Here is a 19922-nt window from a genome sequence, read left to right on the forward strand (position 1 = left end):
ATGAACAAAAAGTGTTGAAACATCCTTCATCATCTTCTTTTACATTCCACTGAAGAAAAAAAGTGATACAGGTTTGGAATGATATTCAGGTGATGACAGAATTCTCTTTTTTGGACGAACTATCCCTATTTTAAGGGTTATTTCACCCAAAAATGAAAATCCTGACATCATTTGTTCACCTTTATGTCGTTCAGAACCCATTAGATTTTTGTGCATCTTTAAAATTCAATTCTTAATGAAACCTGAGAGATTTCTGTCCGTCCATTGAAAGTCCATTCCACCAAAACTCTTATAGTTTTTAATTTGCTTACTGAACGTATGTTGATCAATGTTTATGTGAAGTAAAGCCTACATTTTCTTAAAATCTAGCTTTCTAGCTATCGCCTGGTTTCAGAACAGCTTGACTGATTTGGATTACATTTGGATTACATTTTGAAATGCCAATGTATTGGTTACTTGGCTTTTTTAATGGAGAGACAGAAATCTCTCAGGTTTCATTAAAAATATCTTTGTAGATTTGTAGATTTATGGGTTTGGAACAAACTGAAGGTTAGTAAATGATGTCAGAATTTTCATTTTTGGATGAACTAACCCTCAACTGAAGTCACTCATTATACCATGTGTAACATGCAGTGCGGGCGTGAAATTGATTCGTCTAGTTTTAACGCCGACTGATCTATATGAAAGACCCCTGAAATGTGAACACGGTTGTAAAACAAACAATTTTTCCTCTGAATCATGACATGTCGCTCTCTCTCCTTTGCTTTCGCTCTCTCTTTTTCCACAGGCCAGGCAGCAGCTCCCCCTCCTTTTTGACTTCTCTCCACTACATGTTCTCATCGTCCGAGCATTCCCTCCACCACGCCGAAAAGCTGTCTCTCATTTTCCCACTGCGCTCTGGTCTGCACTGGGGGCTGTAAGGGGGGCCGGGGGAGCAGACCCCAAACGACGTGGCAGAGTGAGTGTGTGTGCCGACTAGCATAACCACACACCCAATGAGGACAGTCAAAATGAATACGATGGGATTCGTTCAAACACATTTCTCATAAATGATTTCTGTCCACTATGGTCTCTGGAATGAATTACCAGCTCTGGCTGTAATTCATCAACAGCTACATCAGTTTAGAGAGGAATTTCACTGATACCAACCATGCAATTTCAATAACCATCGGTGAGGTTACAGGGGGATAAACTAACAGACAGAAATGGAAGGAATGGGAAGAAAGGCACACGGGATACATTTGAATGAATATGATGGTGATTGTTTTGCTTGTATATTTGTGACTGTCGGACACACTAAGCACAACAGGAAAATGGTGTCTGTGGGAATACTGGTAAGGAGGAAGTACTTCCCTCAAACGCACATACATTTACTCACACACACACATTCCGATAATCGCACACACACTCCCCCCGCACACATAAACTCCCTGGCCCCCTGCAGACTGTGTGGGGGGTGGTCAGTAGGGCTGATTTTGGCAGCGAGAGTCTGAAGGAGTTGTACAGCACTGAGAAACACATTATCTAGGGTTTAAAAAACGCACTAGACTTTGGGAAAAAATATTGGACGGCAAAATATTGGACGGCAAAACCACTAAAGCGAACATAAGACTGAAAAGGTTATGCTCGTCAGTTTTAAAGTAAAGGTTCTGAATCGAAGCACTGAGTTGTATTGATATGAGAGAGTTGTTGATTTATGAAGGTGATTCATATGAAAGATACTGTGAATTTGTTCAGATCTGAATCACATTTTGTTCAGTTTGACACGATATGTTACGTCGTGATACACTCCCTAAAAGTGCAATCATTTACCCATAATGCCTCACAATGTGTCCATTGTTATAAATAGTAAGTAAGGATGTTGTTAAGTTTAGGTATTGGGTACTGGCTGTAGAATATGGTCATGCAGAATATGTGCTTTATAAGTACGAATAAACGGCTAATATGTTAATAGTAGGCATGCTAATGAGCAACTACTTAGTGAGAATTGGTCACTGTACTAAAGTGTTACCGAAATGAAGATGCTTAAGTTGAAGAACTAAAATATCTAAAACCAAAACTTTGTTGTGGCTTTGATTGCCTGTTTTTATTTATTCATTTGCTGATTTTCTGTAATTGCTGCACTAAATAAAGGTTTTTCTTTTTTTTCCTATTTGTTTTATTATTTTTTAACACTCTCTTATTATGGTTTTAGTGACCATAGTTTACCCCTCTCTCTCTCTCACAGTCTTGTCCATTGTATTTGACTGAAGATTCCGGGGCCCTTCAGCTGAAACAATATAAAAGTTTGTTTAGGTTAGTGTTAGTGTGTTAGTGTGCGTGTGTGTTAGTGTGTGTGTGTGCGTGTGTGTGTGTGTGTGTTTCATTTCATGCCAGCTACTCAGTTATTCTTTATAGGTCTGAGGCAGTCAAATCCACACATACTACATTTACATGCACAGTTATAATCTAGTTTAACAGGGTTTTTGTGTATTCAAGCTATTTCATCTGTCTGTCCAAGTATACATAACACAATATGTAATCAAATATTTGTATGATTAAATAAACATTGAATGTCACGTTTGTCTCTTGGAGCAAAATGTCAATTGAAGTCTGATTAATTTGTTTACATACTCAACAAAGACAAGCTACAATCATATTATAGATCTGTTTTCATCTGTGCAAAAAAAAAAAAAAATCACAGATGAATCACATGAAGACTTTTTTTTCTGACTTAAACTTTTAAAGTGTAAAACACAGGTTCCAAATGAGAGTATTCACTGTGATGTCATAGAAGAACTGATTTTGGTTCCCCGATGTACCTTTCAATGAATAGTTCTTGAAAGAACCAATTTTCTTATGCCGCGTTTCCACCAAAATTACCAGGAACATTTTTACCAGGAACTTTTTCCCCCCAGACCTGTTGCTTTCTGTGTTTCCACCGTGGTCTAAAGTGCCAGGAAGATTAGGCAAATAGTCTGGTGACATAGGTCTGCGCACGTTTCTAAATACAAAGTACGCTGATTTTGGACTAGCATTCTCAGTAGTTTGGTCTTTGCGCATTCGACTCGGGAGTGTGATGCCCGCGACGACGAAATCCGGTGTTGTGCCCAATTTTGACCCCCTGCCAAATTATTACCCCCCTAGTTCAAATCGCTACCTGATTGTCTAATCCTAACCCCACCCCTAATCCTAACCCCTCCCCCAAACCTACTTCTAAACCTACCAGTAATAGGGGGTAATAATTTGGCAAGGGGTCAGAATTGGGCACAACACCGGTAATTCTGCAAACAGCAGCGTACTTGATAACATCTGTCAGCTCGCCTTGGCTGTATATTTACAATAAAACGAAATAGGATATCAAATACCACTGCCTCCTTTCATTTTCATTTAAACATAATAACAGCTGCAGAAATGTACTTAGTTCAGGGAAATGTGTATATATACAGCCATTACAGTGAAATGGAATATTATATCAATTTGCCTTTTTTATTTTCATTTTAACATATAGATAAATTGAATACAGACCAAAGATTACCCGCTAGATTTACCCAAAATGAATTATATTTTATTTGTAACCATTAAAGCGACATCATAGCCAGCGGCACACATCAGAAGGTCTAGCCGAGGTGAGGCTCTTCTGGGCAGATACATGATCACCAAGCTCCCGCTGTTCGCGTGGAGCTGACCGTCTCCGAAATTGGCAAGAAACATTTTTAAATAGGCGCTGTCTTTATAAATATACCACAGATTTGAGTTTTAAACAACTACATTCTCGCCTGAAATACTTTTAAAATTACATTTCATGACACAATAACAGTAATATTTTGAAAATGATCTGAATAAATGGTGGCTGAAATCACAATGCTGCGTGAACTCAACCAATCAGGATGTTTAGCGTCCAAGACCCTTTCCCGAAAGTTCCGGAACTTTGAAAAAGTACTACCTCACCAGCAGGGGCTTTCTGAGGGTCATTTTTTTACCAGGAACTTTATTTAGTTCCTGGTTCCTGCGGTGGAAACACACCAAGTACCAGGCCAAAGTCCCTAGTTCCTGGGTAAAGTTCCTGCAGTGGAAACGCGGCTTTAGTGCCAAAAGTCAGGTGAAGAACATCTCAAAAATCTAAAGAATGTTTCCACTGAAAAGAACCTTTGTACAATGGAAAGGTTCCATGGATGGTCATGGAACCATGGATTCCAACCTTGTCTGCAACAAGTGTCAGGAGAAAGCAGGCTGGATTCAGATGCGGGTAAACTCAAGGTTTTATTCGAAACAGGAGAAGAGTCACGGTTCACAGGTTACACTCGCAGTGACAGGATGAGTAGCAGATGAGTCACGTTTCACAGGTTTCACTCGCAGTGACAGGATAAGTAGCAGATGAGTCACGTTTCACTCGTAGTGACAGGATGAGTAGCAGATGAGTCACGTTTCACAGAAGTAAGTATAACCGCCGGACCGAAGGGATGAACAGCTGGAAGCTACTAGGAGCTCAAGGCTTGTAAGAACAAGGGCAGAGGAATCAACTAAACACACTGGAGCCTGAGGACAAGACACGACAAGGTGAGTACAAAGAGCTGCTAGATGATCGGAGCTATTGGTATGAATAACAACAGTCTGACAATAGACAGAGAAACACAGGGAATAATAAAGGGGAAAAAATTAGAAGGACATAGAGAACAGGTGGCGAGCAATTAAGGTTAACAACGGGGAAACAAGGGAGGCGGGGAAAACAAACAGGCAGACGTGGTGAGCTGTCAAACCATCCCAACACACACACACCCACACCAAAAAGACAGGTGATTAGCCCCGAGACCCGACAGTACCCCCCCTCCCAGGAGCGTCACCTGGCGCTCTAGGAAGGGGCCTACCTCGATGCCGCCGGAAGTCCTCAATCAACGAGCGGTCCAGAATGTCCCGGGACGGCACCCAACACCTCTCCTCTGGACCATACCCCTCCCAGTCCACAAGATACTGAAACCCCCTGCCGCGACGCCGCTCATCGAGTAATCTCTTAACCGTATAGGTAGGAGATCCATCCACAAGACGAGGGGGTGGGGGGGTGGGGCGACTGCAAGCAGGACTAAGGGGGGAAGAGAACACAGGCTTGACCCTGGAAACATGAAACACCGGGTGAACCCGACCAAGAGTAGGAGGGAGCTTGAGCCTGATCGCCACCGGACTAACCACCTTGGTGATGCGGAAAGGCCCAATGAATCTGGGTGCCAGCTTACGAGAAGGCGCCCGGAGAGGCAGATCCTTGGTAGAGAGCCAAACCCGTTGACCACACACATAGGTAGGAGGAGAGGACCGGCGACGATCAGCTGCAGCCTTGGTTCTGTCAGAGGTTTGGACCAAAATCCTCCTGACTCTCTCCCAGGTGCGACGGCAGCGCTGGACGAAAGCCAGGGCGGATGGAACCGCTGCGTCGGGTTCCTGTGATGGGAACAGAGGTGGATTATAACCAACAGCACACTCAAAAGGGGACATACCTGACGCGGCCGCAGGAAGGGTGTTATGGGCGTATTCTGCCCAGGAGAGCTGCTGACACCAGGAACTCGGATTGTTGGATGCTAGACAGCGGAGCATTCTTCCTAGATCCTGGTTGGCCCGCTCACACTGCTCATTGGTCTGAGGATGAAAACCAGATGACAGACTAGCAGAGGCCCCAATCTGTGTACAAAATTCCCTCCAGAACCGGGAGACGAACTGGGGACCCCTATCTGAAACAACATCCACCGGTAACCCGTGGAGACGGAAGACGTGATCCACCACCAGTTGGGCGGTCTCCCGGGCGGAGGGTAACTTGGGCAGGGGAATAAAATGAACCGCTTTGGAAAAGCGATCCACCACCGTGAGAACTACAGTGTTTCCCTTCGAAGGAGGAAGGCCAGAGACGAAATCAAGGGCAATGTGTGACCAAGGACGGGAAGGGATAGGGAGAGGATGCAGTAGACCATCAGGAGGGCGATTGACAGGCTTACTTTGGGCACATGTGGGGCAGGCCAACACAAACTGTCTAACATCCGCGGCCATAGTAGGCCACCAAAAACGCTGTCGGATGGCAGACAACGTTCTCCGAATACCTGGATGGCAGACTAACCTGGATGAGTGACCCCACTCAAGGACCTCAGAGCGCAGCGCAGCCGGCACCGGCAACCTGCCCGCCGGACACTCTCCCGGCACCTGCACCCCTCGACCGGCCTCCTCAACTCGCTGCTCGATACCCCACGAAAGGGCCCCGACCACCACCCCCTCAGGAAGGATGGCATCGGCCGCAAACTCCCCTCCCGGAGCACCGAACAGGCGAGAGAGGGCATCAGGCTTGGTGTTCTTTGATCCCGGCCGGTACGAGAGGGTGAAGTTGAATCTGGCAAAGAAGAGCGCCCAGCGGGCCTGACGCGAGCTCAGCCTCTTGGCCGAACGGACGTATTCAAGGTTCTTGTGATCCGTCCAGACCAAGAAGGGCTGCGCTGACCCCTCCAACCAATGACGCCACTCACCCAAGGCCAATCGTACCGCCAGCAGCTCTCTGTTGCCGATGTCATAGTTACGTTCTGCAGGACTGAGACGATGAGAGAAGAATGCACAAGGATGAACCTTCCCATCATGGAGGGAACGCTGAGATAGAACTGCGCCAACCCCAACGTCCGAAGCATCAACCTCGACAATAAACTGGGCCTCCGGATCTGGAACCATCAGAACAGGTGCAGAGACAAAACGGGACTTTAAAATGTCAAAGGCTACCTGCGCCTCCCGGTTCCACCTGAAGGACACCTTAGTGGAGGTTAAGGCTGTCAGCGGTGCAGCGATCTGACCAAAATTCCGGATGTAACGCCGGTAGAAGTTGGCAAAACCCAGGAAACGCTGCAGAGCCTTCCGGGAGTCAGGGACCGGCCACTGGGCAACAGCTTCAATCTTAGCGGGATCAGGCTTGATCCCCTCCGTAGAAATAATATGGCCAAGGAACGTAACAGACTCAGCGTGGAATTCGCACTTCTCCGCCTTGACAAACAACTGGTTCTCTAGTAACCGCTGGAGAACCCGTCTGACATGCTGGGTGTGTAATTGGAGAGAAGAAGAAAAAATCAAAATATCATCCAAATACACAAAGACAAATTGATTAATCATGTCACCCAACACGCTGTTGACGAGTCCCTGGAAAACGGCTGGAGCATTGGTCAGACCAAACGGAAGAACCAAGTACTCGTAGTGTCCCGAAGGGGTGTTAAATGCCGTCTTCCACTCATCCCCCTCCCGAATGCGCACCAAGTGGTAGGCGTTGCGCAGGTCTAACTTGGTGAAGACCCGAGCTCCCTGTAATAATTCAAAAGCAGAAGACATTAAAGGTAGGGGGTACCTGTTCTTGATAGTAATGTCATTCAAACCTCTGTAATCAATACAAGGCCGCAGGGAGCCGTCCTTCTTCTGAACAAAGAAAAACCCTGCACCAGCGGGAGAGGAGGAATGGCGGATGAGCCCAGCCTGAAGTGACTCACGTATGTACTTGTCCATGGCCTCTCACTCAGGACCTGAAAGGGAATATAAACGACCCTTAGGCGGAGAAGAGCCCGGGAGGAGATCAATGGCACAGTCGTAAGGGTGATGCGGAGGTAGCGAGGTGGCCCGGGCCCTACTGAAGACCGCCCGAAGATCATGGTACTCCGCCGGAACACCAGTCAGGTCAGAGGGATCCTCCTGAGGAACACAAGACACAGAGACAGGACAAAAAGCAGCACCCAAACATGACACGTGACAAGACTGACTCCAGGCTAAAACAGAATTACTAACCCAATCAATGTGGGGATTGTGCTTGTGCAACCATGGGTGTCCCAGAATTAAAGGAGCCTTAGGGGAATCAATAATAAACAGTTCAATCCGCTCATGATGACTGCCAGCAATATGGAGGTCTATCTTAGGAGTGACGTGGGTGATGGTGGTAAGGGGACGGCCAGCTAATGACCATGCTGAAACGGGACTAACTAAAGGAACAAGTGGGATTCTCCAACGTTGAGCAGAGGCAGCGTCAAGGAAGTTCCCCTCAGCCCCTGAGTCCACAAGGGCGAGACCAGTGTGTAAACGACTCTGGAAAGAGAGTTGGAACGGCAGCTGAGTGCGTGCTGCAGGAGAGCTTGAGCTGAGAACCGTGCCCACCAGGACTCTCCTCCTCACTGGTGGGCCCTGGCTTTTAACGGACACTGAAGGGCGAAGTGGCCTCCCTTGCCGCAGTATAGACACGCCCCCGACGACAGACGCTCCTGCTTCTGCCGTGGTGTAAGCCGTAGACGACCCAACTGCATGGGCTCCTCCTCCGAGGGCTGTCGGCCGGCTGAACTGGCAGAGGAGGACTCTAGGTGGCGCCACGGGGCGGGTGTTTGCCGTCGTTGGCGGCGCCGGCTAAGACGACCCTCAATGCGGAGCGCGAGACTAATGAGCCTATCCAATTCCCGCGGGAGCTCTATGGCCGCGAGTTCATCCGAAATGGCGAAATCCAACCCCTCAAGAAAACGAGCGCGCAGCGCGCTCTCATTCCAGCCGCATGCCGCAGCTAAAGTCTGGAACTGGATAGCATAGTCAGTGACGGAGCTCCTCCCCTGAGACAGTCGTGATAACTGGGCCGCCGCCTCGTCACCCTGAGCAGAGCGATCAAACAATTTGGCCATCTCTAGACTGAAATCCGCGAAAGTGGCACAACAGGGAGCCCGCGATCTCCATACGGCGATTCCCCATTCGCGGGCACGGCCCGAGAGGAGTGTAAGGACATAAGCCACCTTGGTCTCTTCATTTGCGTAACGCCGGGGCTGCAGAGAAAACACCAGCGAGCATTGGGAGAGAAACGCTTGACAGGCGTTAGGATCGCCATCGTAGACCGGCGGATTGTTGGCATGGGGTTCGGACTCGTGTGACATACTGGTGTGAGGAACGGGCCCCCGACTCGTTGCCTCTCGCTGAAGATCGTCCACCCGTGTGAGGAGTTCGGAGACTCGGGCACTGAGAACGTCCACATCCTGCACGGTGGTGTTGAGCTGGGTGGCATGCTGCCCTAACAACACTCCCTGTTGAACGAGAGCCGAGCGAAGCGGATCAGATCCCGCTGAATCCATAATCTGGTCAGACTGTTCTGTCAGGAGAAAGCAGGCTGGATTCAGATGCGGGTAAACTCAAGGTTTTATTCGAAACAGGAGAAGAGTCACGGTTCACAGGTTACACTCGCAGTGACAGGATGAGTAGCAGATGAGTCACGTTTCACAGGTTTCACTCGCAGTGACAGGATAAGTAGCAGATGAGTCACGTTTCACTCGTAGTGACAGGATGAGTAGCAGATGAGTCACGTTTCACAGAAGTACGTATAACCGCCGGACCGGAGGGATGAACAGCTGGAAGCTACTAGGAGCTCAAGGCTTGTAAGAACAAGGGCAGAGGAATCAACTAAACACACTGGAGCCTGAGGACAAGACACGACAAGGTGAGTACAAAGAGCTGCTAGATGATCGGAGCTATTGGTATGAATAACAACAGTCTGACAATAGACAGAGAAACACAGGGAATAATAAAGGGGAAAAAATTAGAAGGACATAGAGAACAGGTGGCGAGCAATTAAGGTTAACAACGGGGAAACAAGGGAGGCGGGGAAAACAAACAGGCAGACGTGGTGAGCTGTCAAACCATCCCAACACACACACACCCACACCAAAAAGACAGGTGATTAGCCCCGAGACCCGACAACAAGCACATACGCAGCTACTAATTAAAAGGGTTAATTTACCCAAAAATTACTCGCCCTCATGTTCCAAACCCGTAAGACCCTTGTCTATCTTCGAAACACAAATTAGGATATTTTTTATGAAATCAGAGAACTTTCGTACCCTGCATAGACAGCAATACCACATTCAAGGCCCAGGAAGGTAGTAAGGACATTGTTAAAATAGTCCATTTGACATAAGTGGTTCAACCTTAATTTTATAAAGCTACAAGAATACTTTTTGTGTGCAAAAAATATATATATTTTGTAATTTTTTTTCAACAATTTCTTTATTGGGTGAAATGTCCATTCAAGACCGATTAGATTCTCCTTCAAGATCTAGTTTCTCCATTTTAATGATCTTTTCATAACATCTATGGTATCCTCAGGTATACTCACCTCAGCCAAGCTGTTAAGGCATTTTCTTCTTTATTAAAGTCATGTATACGGGCTGAAGGCAGGTGTTAGAGCAGTCAGCCATACACTTGTCCTCGGCTTCACATTAGCATCATGCTCCACTGGCATTTTTAACAACCTGGCTAGTAGTTTACATACACAGTGACTGCTAACCTCTCTAGACCTCTTTTAATTTCTATCCCGATCTTGAAAAGTATGTAATAATATATCAAATAATAATTTCAAACCGTTCCCTAGGTTGATTGACACCAGTGAATTAACACTAAAACAAGCAAGCAAATTTATTTTGATAAGCCATCATACTAGCTTGTGCAGAAGCTTGGTAATCCAATATAATAATTAAAGGTATTCTCCACACTTTTTCATTTCTCTCTTCATATCAGAAAGCTTAACCAACTCCACCCCTTGGAAATCCCTTTTAAATGCAGAAAAAAAGATCAAGCCAAAGTCAACAGTCCAATTTTGATGCAGTTTGACTCATGTAAAATGTAAATTTCAACGCCAGCAGCAGATAAAGTCCGGTCAATCTAGCCACCTTTCAGAAATACACGAAAAACATTTCTGTCAGATTGTGTGATGGATCTGCTGAAACCACTAAACTTCCATGTAAAACTTGTGTTTTCGTTTCAAATCGCAATGGCACCGAAGCAGCTGAAAAGATTGCAACAGCAGTTTGACCGTCTCTGCAGCCTTTGTCCACAGCTCACAGTAATTCTTCACCTGTAAGCAACCAATTCCAAACTACTATCAACTTCCTGTTCACTTTAGCTTTTCCTGTTCACTAACTGAATAGTTAAAATGGAAGGGATGTTTTTAACGGCTTTGAGACACAGTAGCGCAGTGAGAGGGGGTGGAAAGACAGAGATTGCTAGAGAGAGTCCTCCACCTCCTCTCACACCTCCACAAAAGCACAGGACCGACACAAGGTGGGAGAGCAGGTCGCTATGGCAACTGACGACTGGCCTCCAAGAAGAGTCACACACATCCCCCAGACTTCCTCAATTAGCTGCACACACACACACACACACACACACACACACACACACACACACACACACACACATATGTTAGGGAGGGCTAGTGCTTGCTCTGGATGGACATTTTGGTTGCTCATTAACACATGGTGAAAACAGTTCATTTCTGCATTGTTTAAAACGTTAATTCTCACATCCTTTTTAACCTTATTTCTACTTTGTTCAGTATATTTAGCTGTGTACTTGTAGTGTGTGTAGTCTCCTTATACATCAATGACCACCATTTCTGTGGGCAGGTCACTGACATGCTTGTGCATTGTTACCTCTGGCCCAGTGGTGGTTTACTGTGGTTGATCTTTTTGCCTTGTAAGTAGCAGAGTTTGAGGACCATAATTCTACTAGCTAGACAACATGTGTTCACTACCATCCAGGCATTTCTTCATCTTTAAGATGATTTTAGATCTCATTTAAGTCTCCTGAGCTATGAAAGAGCAACCTCTGAGCAATAAAAATCAATCAATGATTGTTTGTTTACTTTTTTCATTCCCTGAGGAACATTTTATTGCTCAGAGGTTTGTATTTCATGCCTCAGGAAACTTAATAGAAATTTAAGTATCCAGATTTAATGATGTCTCTCCAAAGTACTTGTCACTTTTAGTAACCATTTTGCCCATACAGCAATATATATATATATATATATATATATATATATATATATATATATATATATATATATATTGTCTGGCCAAAATATATTTAAAAATTTATTAAGTATTAAGTATAGCTATATTTTGTTAAACTTGTCATACCAAAATATATTTTAAAATGTATTAAAGGTTATAACTGAGAGATAAAATAAAATAAATACATGAATGTATTTTCTTATATATGGGGTGTGGGTGTGAATTAAACATTACAAATATTTTTAACATATTATGAATTGTATAAAATATATTATAGTTGTATGTTCTTAAATATATATGTTAAACTCTAGATTTTCAGTTAACAGTTCTTAAAAGAACCTTTTTTTTTCTTGTGAAGAACATTTTAGCAATCAAAGGAACCTTCTAAGACAGAGAAAGCTTTTTGTGGATGTTAAAAGTTTTTTTTTTCATTGTACCATACAGATGAACAACATTTATTTTTAAGAGGAGACAAAAAATATATACACAAATAAGACAACTGTTGACATAATAAGAGAGCTCTAAAATGAATGTGTATCTGATGATCTTTTGAGAATAATTTGAGATGGTCTCCATCTTCACCAGAAAGTTAAAATAAACCAACTCTACTAACTCAATAAATGCATAGGTTAACACCCACAACATTTTCATAGTCTGACACCTTCTCTCTCGTATGCTCATACAGTACACACACACACACACACACACACACACACACATACACACAGTCCTTGTCCTCTCGCCTCTCAGCCTGAGGGTCCACCCCCTCTCTTCATTCAGCCTAGTCATGTGACCCAAGCCCTGTGAGTAGAACAGCACTGTGTGAGCCGTTCCATTCATTTCCTCCTGAGAAACACACGGCGGCGGAGGAGGGAAGAGAGAGGGAGAGAGAGAGAGAAAGAGAGGGGTCATATTAGAAAGTGCGACAGAGGAAAACAAGACAGAAGAGAGGGAGACAGAGGGACGCTGTAAGGATAGTGGTTCTTGCTGTCAATTACTGAGGTTAATAAACAAGGTCAGTAATGTCTAATGTTTTTTGTTTGTTTAGTTTATCATTTCCTTAGACTGTTAGTTTGTGAAACTATGGACCTGTCAGCTGTCATTTAAAGGCCAGTAAAATTGTCACTGGAAGTAAGAGCTTCTTAAAGTCTTTATTTTATGAATAATAATAAATAAATAAATAATGATATTCAAATAATTGTTATGAATATTTAAAGTTTGAGTGTTAACATAACTGCACATTTAATAAGTAAAATGTAAGGGCTCAAGATTGAATAGTGTAAGAGTTATAAGTAGTGTGACAGAAGTACTGGATTTTTTTGAGAACTCTTTATAACTTCGTTGCTGTTGATTTGTATTATTTATTTTGTTTGAGTGCATTATTGATCATTTTAATGTGTTTACAGTATTGTGATTTTTACTGCAAGTTCTCTCTTCCTGATTATTTTGTGTCACATAAGAGTTAATTTAATGTATCTAAGTAGTCTTCTGCACATTTATAAATGTTACATAAATGCTATATGGGTTTGTTTTTCTTATGGGTGCTTATGAAAGACTCCAGGGTTGCATTTACTTCCTATTTCTTGCTCTCTCTGTCTGTCTGTTTTATACTTCTGTAGGAACTGCTTCAAAATCTTTTGATACAATAGTTCATGATAAACGTAAATGCAAGAAGTGCACAGAAGAACAGTAGCTCTGTTGTAGACCAGTAAGGAACTAGAGGTGTTGAATCTGATTTGGCATGGTTTTCTCTCTCTCCATCTGCCAGTGGCTTCCCTCTCAAGTATGTGACATGGTATTCCTAGTCAATCAGGTCTTCAAAGTTCTGAAAAATAATTAGACATCATTTCAAGAAACCACAGTACTATTAAAGTAAAATACAGTTTAAGTAGCTATAAATATACAGCATCCTCTGCACCGCAGAGCAGAAACCACACCTGAGAGTGTTGATCTGTGTCTAGTGTCGGTCACGTCTGCACCGGATGAGCTTTGTGCTGCAGTTGCATGGTGAGGAAGTTCGGGGGTCACTGGGTCTCGTTTTTTTTTTTTTTTGGAAGCATTTCTTCACCTAAAAGTCAATAAAGTAAACAAACTTTCCTCTCACTGTGGCACTTAAATGACCCGGTGAGGCTGCTGGAGCTCTGCAGGTTCCCCTCTGGGTGGTTGTTTTTGTAGATGGTCTTTAGGAACACAAAGTGGGCGTGAGAGAGCTGCTAAAGGGTGAATGTGTGGGCTTCGTGCAAACAAGATCTGAATCAATAGTTTAAGGGGGTGTGATCAGGTGTGGACAGATTTTGTGTTGCAAGTTTTTAGAATCCGTGCAATGGACTGGCAATCCATCCGGGGCGTTTCCCTGCCTACGGTCCGAGATGCTGGTATGGGCTCCAGCATCCCTACAACCTGTAAATCCATTGATGAAAGTTTTAAAATGTGTTTTTGGTGGTAGATGGCTATGGAAACATTTGTTGTGGATTTGTGAACACTTGTTTTGTTTATTCCAATATGAGTAGCATTAATCTTGATATGCTGAAAGTTTAAGTAGTCGATGCAGTTGCGAAGTTTCGTGAAATTTTCGGTTTCAAATTCGAAAACACAGCAAACCTACTGTGATTCTGAACCTTTATTTGAAAAAATACATCTAATTAAATGAAATAATAAACTTTAAATAAACAATAAACAATGTGTGATGTAAACACTGTTTTGCGATTTTTATGTTGTTGTTTTTTAATAAACATAACAAACCTTTAATTTAAATAAATAAATAGGGTAATGTAAACTGTTTTGATGTTTTTTGAAGTATATGTCAATTATTTACTTTGTAAATAGTAAAAAAAGAACAATGAACCTGAACTGACCTTTACTAAACAAACAAAAAATAAATAAACTTACAGATGCATACATACCAGAAACATAGTGCAATGTAAAAAAAAAAAATAATAATATCTTAAAAAAAGTTACATTTAGAGTACTTATTATTTACTTGGTAATAAACTAAACTAACCTAGTTAAATAAATAAATAGTGTAATGTAAATTGTTTGATGTTTTTGAAGCATGTATTATTTATTTACTATGTAACTGACCTTTGATTAAAAAAAACTAAACACATACATAGTATAAAAAAATTTTCAGTGTTTATAATTAATGCAATGTAGATATCAATATATTATGCTTGTCAATATTGTTTTTCGATTAAGAAAAAAATAACACAACAGCTGTCACTACACTTTTGAATTGTACACCCCCAAAACAGCTGAAATATTGTTGTTGTTTTTTGTTTTTGTTTTTTTTGCAATATGTAGTAATTGACAGTGGAAGGTCAGTGGAAGTACATTAGGACCCTACAAGGTGTGCAGATATGACATTTTAAAACATCCCATTATTGCAACACTTCTTAACAGTCACTAACTGGGTTTATATTTATAACCCAAATAAGGCAAGCTGTTTAACCAACATTTGTTCATTCACATGTGCAGCTGAGATAAAACTCAAACTGAATACTCAGTGATTTCAATATTACAAAATACTGGCATTGTTGATTGTTTACTTTTAGATGGTTATCCCTAATCAGTACACTAGACTAATATAGTCTTGGAAGCCAAAACAGTTAATGGAAATCAGAGGTGGGTAGAGTACCCAAAAACTGTACTCAAGTAAAAGTAAAAGTACTTATAGAAATATTTACTCAAGTAAAAGTAAAAGTACTAGTCTGAATAGTTACTTGAGTAAGAGTAAAAAAGTATCGGATAAAAAATCTAGTTAGTTACTAGTTACTTTGGGTCATATATATGAGTCTATTTTTATTTAGATATATAGATAAAATGTATGTAATGTATGTGTGTGTGTGTATAAATATATATATATATATATATATATATATATATATATATATATATATATATATATATATATATATATATATATATATATATATTTCATCAGCCTTTACTCCAGTCTTCAGTGTCACATAATCCTTCAGAAATCATTCCAATATGTTGATTTACTATCAATGATGTTCTTTTTATCATAATCCTAAACAAAATCTCACAGGTTCCAAAAAAATATTAAGCACCAAAACGGTTTCCAGCACTGGTAATAAATCAATATATTAGATTTATATTTTGAAGGATCATAACTCTGAAAACTGGAGTAACAGCTGATGAAAATTCTGATTTGCATCACAAAATAAATTATATAAGTATGTATTATATATGTATAAATAACCTCTGACACAAAGAAGAGTGAAAACTCCTAACATAACCGCTAAGTTACTGAACATCTGAACATAACGAACCAAATGCGCATTGACGGATCTTCTTTCATCTGTTCTGAAAAATGTAAACAAATGTATATTTCTGCAAGCGTAGATATTGTGGAAATATCATTATTAATTGTGTCTAGGCATAAGGGGGTCATCATTTGACTCACAGCAGCCACAGCATATTGGCAAATTATTATTAAGCATTATTATTATTTTTTTTTTTTTTCATTTTTATTAGAAACATTCCCAGAAGCATGAACTATATAATGAAATATCTGGATTCTCACTTTTCATAAATTGTTAATAATTATAATATGCGATGGTCAAAGTAGCCTAATTATGTAATTTATAATAAAAACCTGTCTGTTTACTTAAGTAATATAGGTGTCATGCCATGACATATTTTTAATACGAATTAAGAGAATTCGCCAGAAAGAGGTATTCCGTCAGTTTCTTTTACTGTCTATGGGAAGCACCGACATTTCAGCGATGACTCATCAGAACACCTCTGATTGGCCAATGCTTTAATAAGCTCAACAGAATCTTGTGTGATTGGTTATAATGCGCACTGCTGTAAAAATACATCTGTCTCTGGCTCAGCGCCAGCCAGCAATCACAGATCTGAATTTAGCAGCTAATGATATGACTCACTGAGTTCTCGCGGCGGCGTGATTGTATCAAATATATAAAATATTAATCGCCTTTTTTTTGTCTTTTGGAAGCTGCATTCAACTTGGTTCCCCTCTGTTATAAGTTACACGTACAACAACCTAATGTCATAGTGGTTTCGTGTACTGTAATCGAGTGTAGCCCAAGTTATACCTGTTGAACCGTAGACAGCGCACGTGGTGTTCATTCAATACAGATCTTCATCGCAAGCAAATAATAGCCTTTACAGATTTGCTTTCAAAATTAGTGCAGATCAAGCCACGTCTTCAACGCTCTTTCTGTTTTTAAACGTTACAACTGTGAGTGAACAGTTTCAAACGCTCAGCGCGCGCAGCAGGGAACTGAACGTCTCATGCAAACTGATTCATGAACCAATTCAACGGTTAGCCAACTGGTTTGAACAAGCCTTTGAACAGAATTGACTCAAAAGAATGAATCATTCGCGACTGGGCATCGCTCATTGCCCAGAGAAAAGTAGACGGTGCGTTTGGATCAAACTTAAGCATTTATAACATTTATTGCATAAAGATAAAGTAACGAGAGGAGCGTGGCCCACAGTAACGAAGTAAAAGTACAGATTTTTCCCAAAAAATTTACTCAAGTAATAGTACCCATCTTTAAATATACTCCAAAAAGTATTAGTTACCCAAAAAATTTACTCAAGTAAATGTAACGAAGTAAATGTAACTCGTTACTACCCACCTCTGATGGAAATGTAACTAGAGGTATTCAACGATAAGCTCAATCTTTTGCTTTCAAACTAATTTTCTCCTTGGCATAGAAAACCAGCTGCTTGCATGCAGCCATGCACTTACACACACCTACACACATGTGCACGCAGAACATAAATCAGAGGAACTAAATCTCCTTTGTGAGTCACCAACCTACAAAGAGTGAAGTGGCAGGGAGGTTCCTGTACAGTACGGGAAACACAGACCTCCCTAGTGACCGCCTGGCCCATTAAACTGAGCTCTGCAAAAGGGCTACAACTAGAGCCTGTAGCGGATGCACTTCCTGTGAACACTTTGACTGAACTTTGACCTCTGACCCCACAGCCACTCCTGGTGGGGCCTGACCTCCAAATGCAAGAGGAAGAGGGAGTGAGTTTCAAGTGGGATCTGTTCCTGGTTAGGGATCTGTCAAAGCCAGACAGTTGTCTTCAGCCCTGCTGCTGCTGTCAGGGCGAATTACATCGGAAGAGCTAAAAGCTGTACTTTTTAAGTCTTGCTCTCTCTCGTTCACTCCTTTCGGTCTCTTCTTTGGTTATTTACCTGCAATTGTTCATTCTTGTTCACATTCTCCGCTTTTCCCCCTAGTCTTTAAATGCAGCTGTGAGTTTTCCAGCCTCACCAAGGGCAGAGAAGGAAAAACAATTCTTACCCAGCCCTGTGTGAGCATGCACTGCTGGAAAACAAACACAGCTGCCTTGCTCATTACGAGCAGGGGCATCATAACACTCAGGGAAGAGGGCTAATCTCATTCAAGGGGTAAAAAAAATGTATGCCTTTTGAGTATCCAAAAAGGCTCTTTGGTCATTATCTGTTTTGGAAGGGCTGCATAATCTCTAGCGATCACATCCTTTCCTGTCCTCCTTCCCTTCCTCTTCCCTTCTCTCTTCACTGCTTTTCTGTAAGTTTACTCTTTGTATGATGTTCAGTCTCTGGGTGGTTAGCGGTCACGCTAGTTAGCATGCTTGGTTACTGGCACTCACGCTGCACTTTAGGGGCTCAATCTTTTCTGGCACTGGTCTAGATCAGACTTGGGCTTTCCCACAATGCACAGGACAGCTGGGAAGGGCTAGCGCTGCCCCCTGAGGTTGCACAGCCTAATGGGAATGCGGGCAGATCTCTTCCAGCTGTGAAACAGGCAAAAATTTCAAACACCTTGGTGGGTGGTTATTTGGACTGAGTGAAATATTGAACATTCAGAATATATGTGCAATGCTTTTCTGCTGTAAAATGTATCAGTATTGTAAATATTGTGATTTTAATGTGTTTCATTTGGATTTAAGTTTACTAAAAGTGTGTCATTATGGCAATTTCATGGCCTTTTCTCATCTCACAAATGTTTCATTGGTTCAGTCTTTTTGCATGAATCATTTCATTGGTTTGCGATTCAACATTTTATGTCACTATTCAAAAAATATTCAACCATGAAATTTTTTTATCTAAATATTTGGTAACATTTTAGTATTGGGTCCAGTTCTCACTTTTAACTATTTGGATGCCTATTATTAACATATTAGTTGTTTATTAGCATTTATAAAGCACATATTCTACATGACCATATTCTACATAATCCTACCCAAAAGCTAAACTTAACTACCTTACTAACTATTAATAAGCAGCAAATTAGGAGTTTATTGATGCAAAAGTCATAGTTAATGGTTTGTCAATAGCACGAATTGGACCTTAAAATAAAGAGTTAGCAAATATTTTATTAGAAGATGTTTTCAAATTCTAAAATTGTACATTTATTTATAAAACTGTCACATTCCTTTACTTCTCAACATGTAGGTGTTAAAAACGTTACTGTTTATCATTTTATATTTTTTAAATATGAAATATTCTGAAATTTGAAATGTTCTTTAATGTGCATTTGGTTAGAACATGCCTGCAAATATTTTAAAGTAGTTGAGTATACTGTATTTCTTGCTTTGAATATTGCATTTTAATGAGCAAATTGAATTCAGTTTCAGAGCAAGTTTAGCAAAGTTTAGCTATACTTGCAACCATAATGGTTATAACCATGCAGGAAACACAATTCTCAAAACTGTTGAGAATGTCATTAATTCACTTCTGTATATACAGCAAACCATTTTGAGAGCAGTCAGAGGTGTGAAGGCAGAAAAATGTAACAGTGCACAAAGTGCAAAATGGACAACTGAGCACAATAATCTCTATAAGTTTAACAACAGTTGTGCTCATTATTTATGATTTAGATCAGACCAAATCCAAAAATTTGACCTTTAGAGGCTATCCCTCAATGGAACCAGAAAGCCAGTCCATATACTGTAGCTATATAGCTCAAGTCACTGCAGTCAACTGACCTGCAAATAGGAACATTAAAATGATATGATGGTTGCCCATATTTATTTATTTATTATATATATATATATAAAATATTTTTATTCAAGCTCTCATTTTCAAAGAACACATTTTTTCTGAAACTCTTCACTGTCTACAGCATGCATTGCGCAATA

The 19922-nt window shown here is 41.4% G+C and overlaps 1 protein-coding gene across 1 annotated transcript in view; it reads left to right on the plus strand.

Annotated features, from left to right (window-relative positions):
- Positions 1-12623: 12623 nt before the first annotated feature.
- The window catches only part of klf12a (Kruppel like factor 12a), a 25473-nt gene continuing 18174 nt past the window's right edge, over positions 12624-19922 (plus strand). Inside the window, exon 1 of the mRNA XM_059554248.1 lies at positions 12624-12807. The gene's annotated coding sequence lies outside the window, so the exon portion shown is untranslated. The remainder of the gene's footprint in view (positions 12808-19922) is intronic.

Source organism: Carassius carassius, chromosome 7, assembly GCF_963082965.1.
Source record: "Carassius carassius chromosome 7, fCarCar2.1, whole genome shotgun sequence".
Classification (NCBI taxonomy): Eukaryota; Metazoa; Chordata; class Actinopteri; order Cypriniformes; family Cyprinidae; genus Carassius; species Carassius carassius.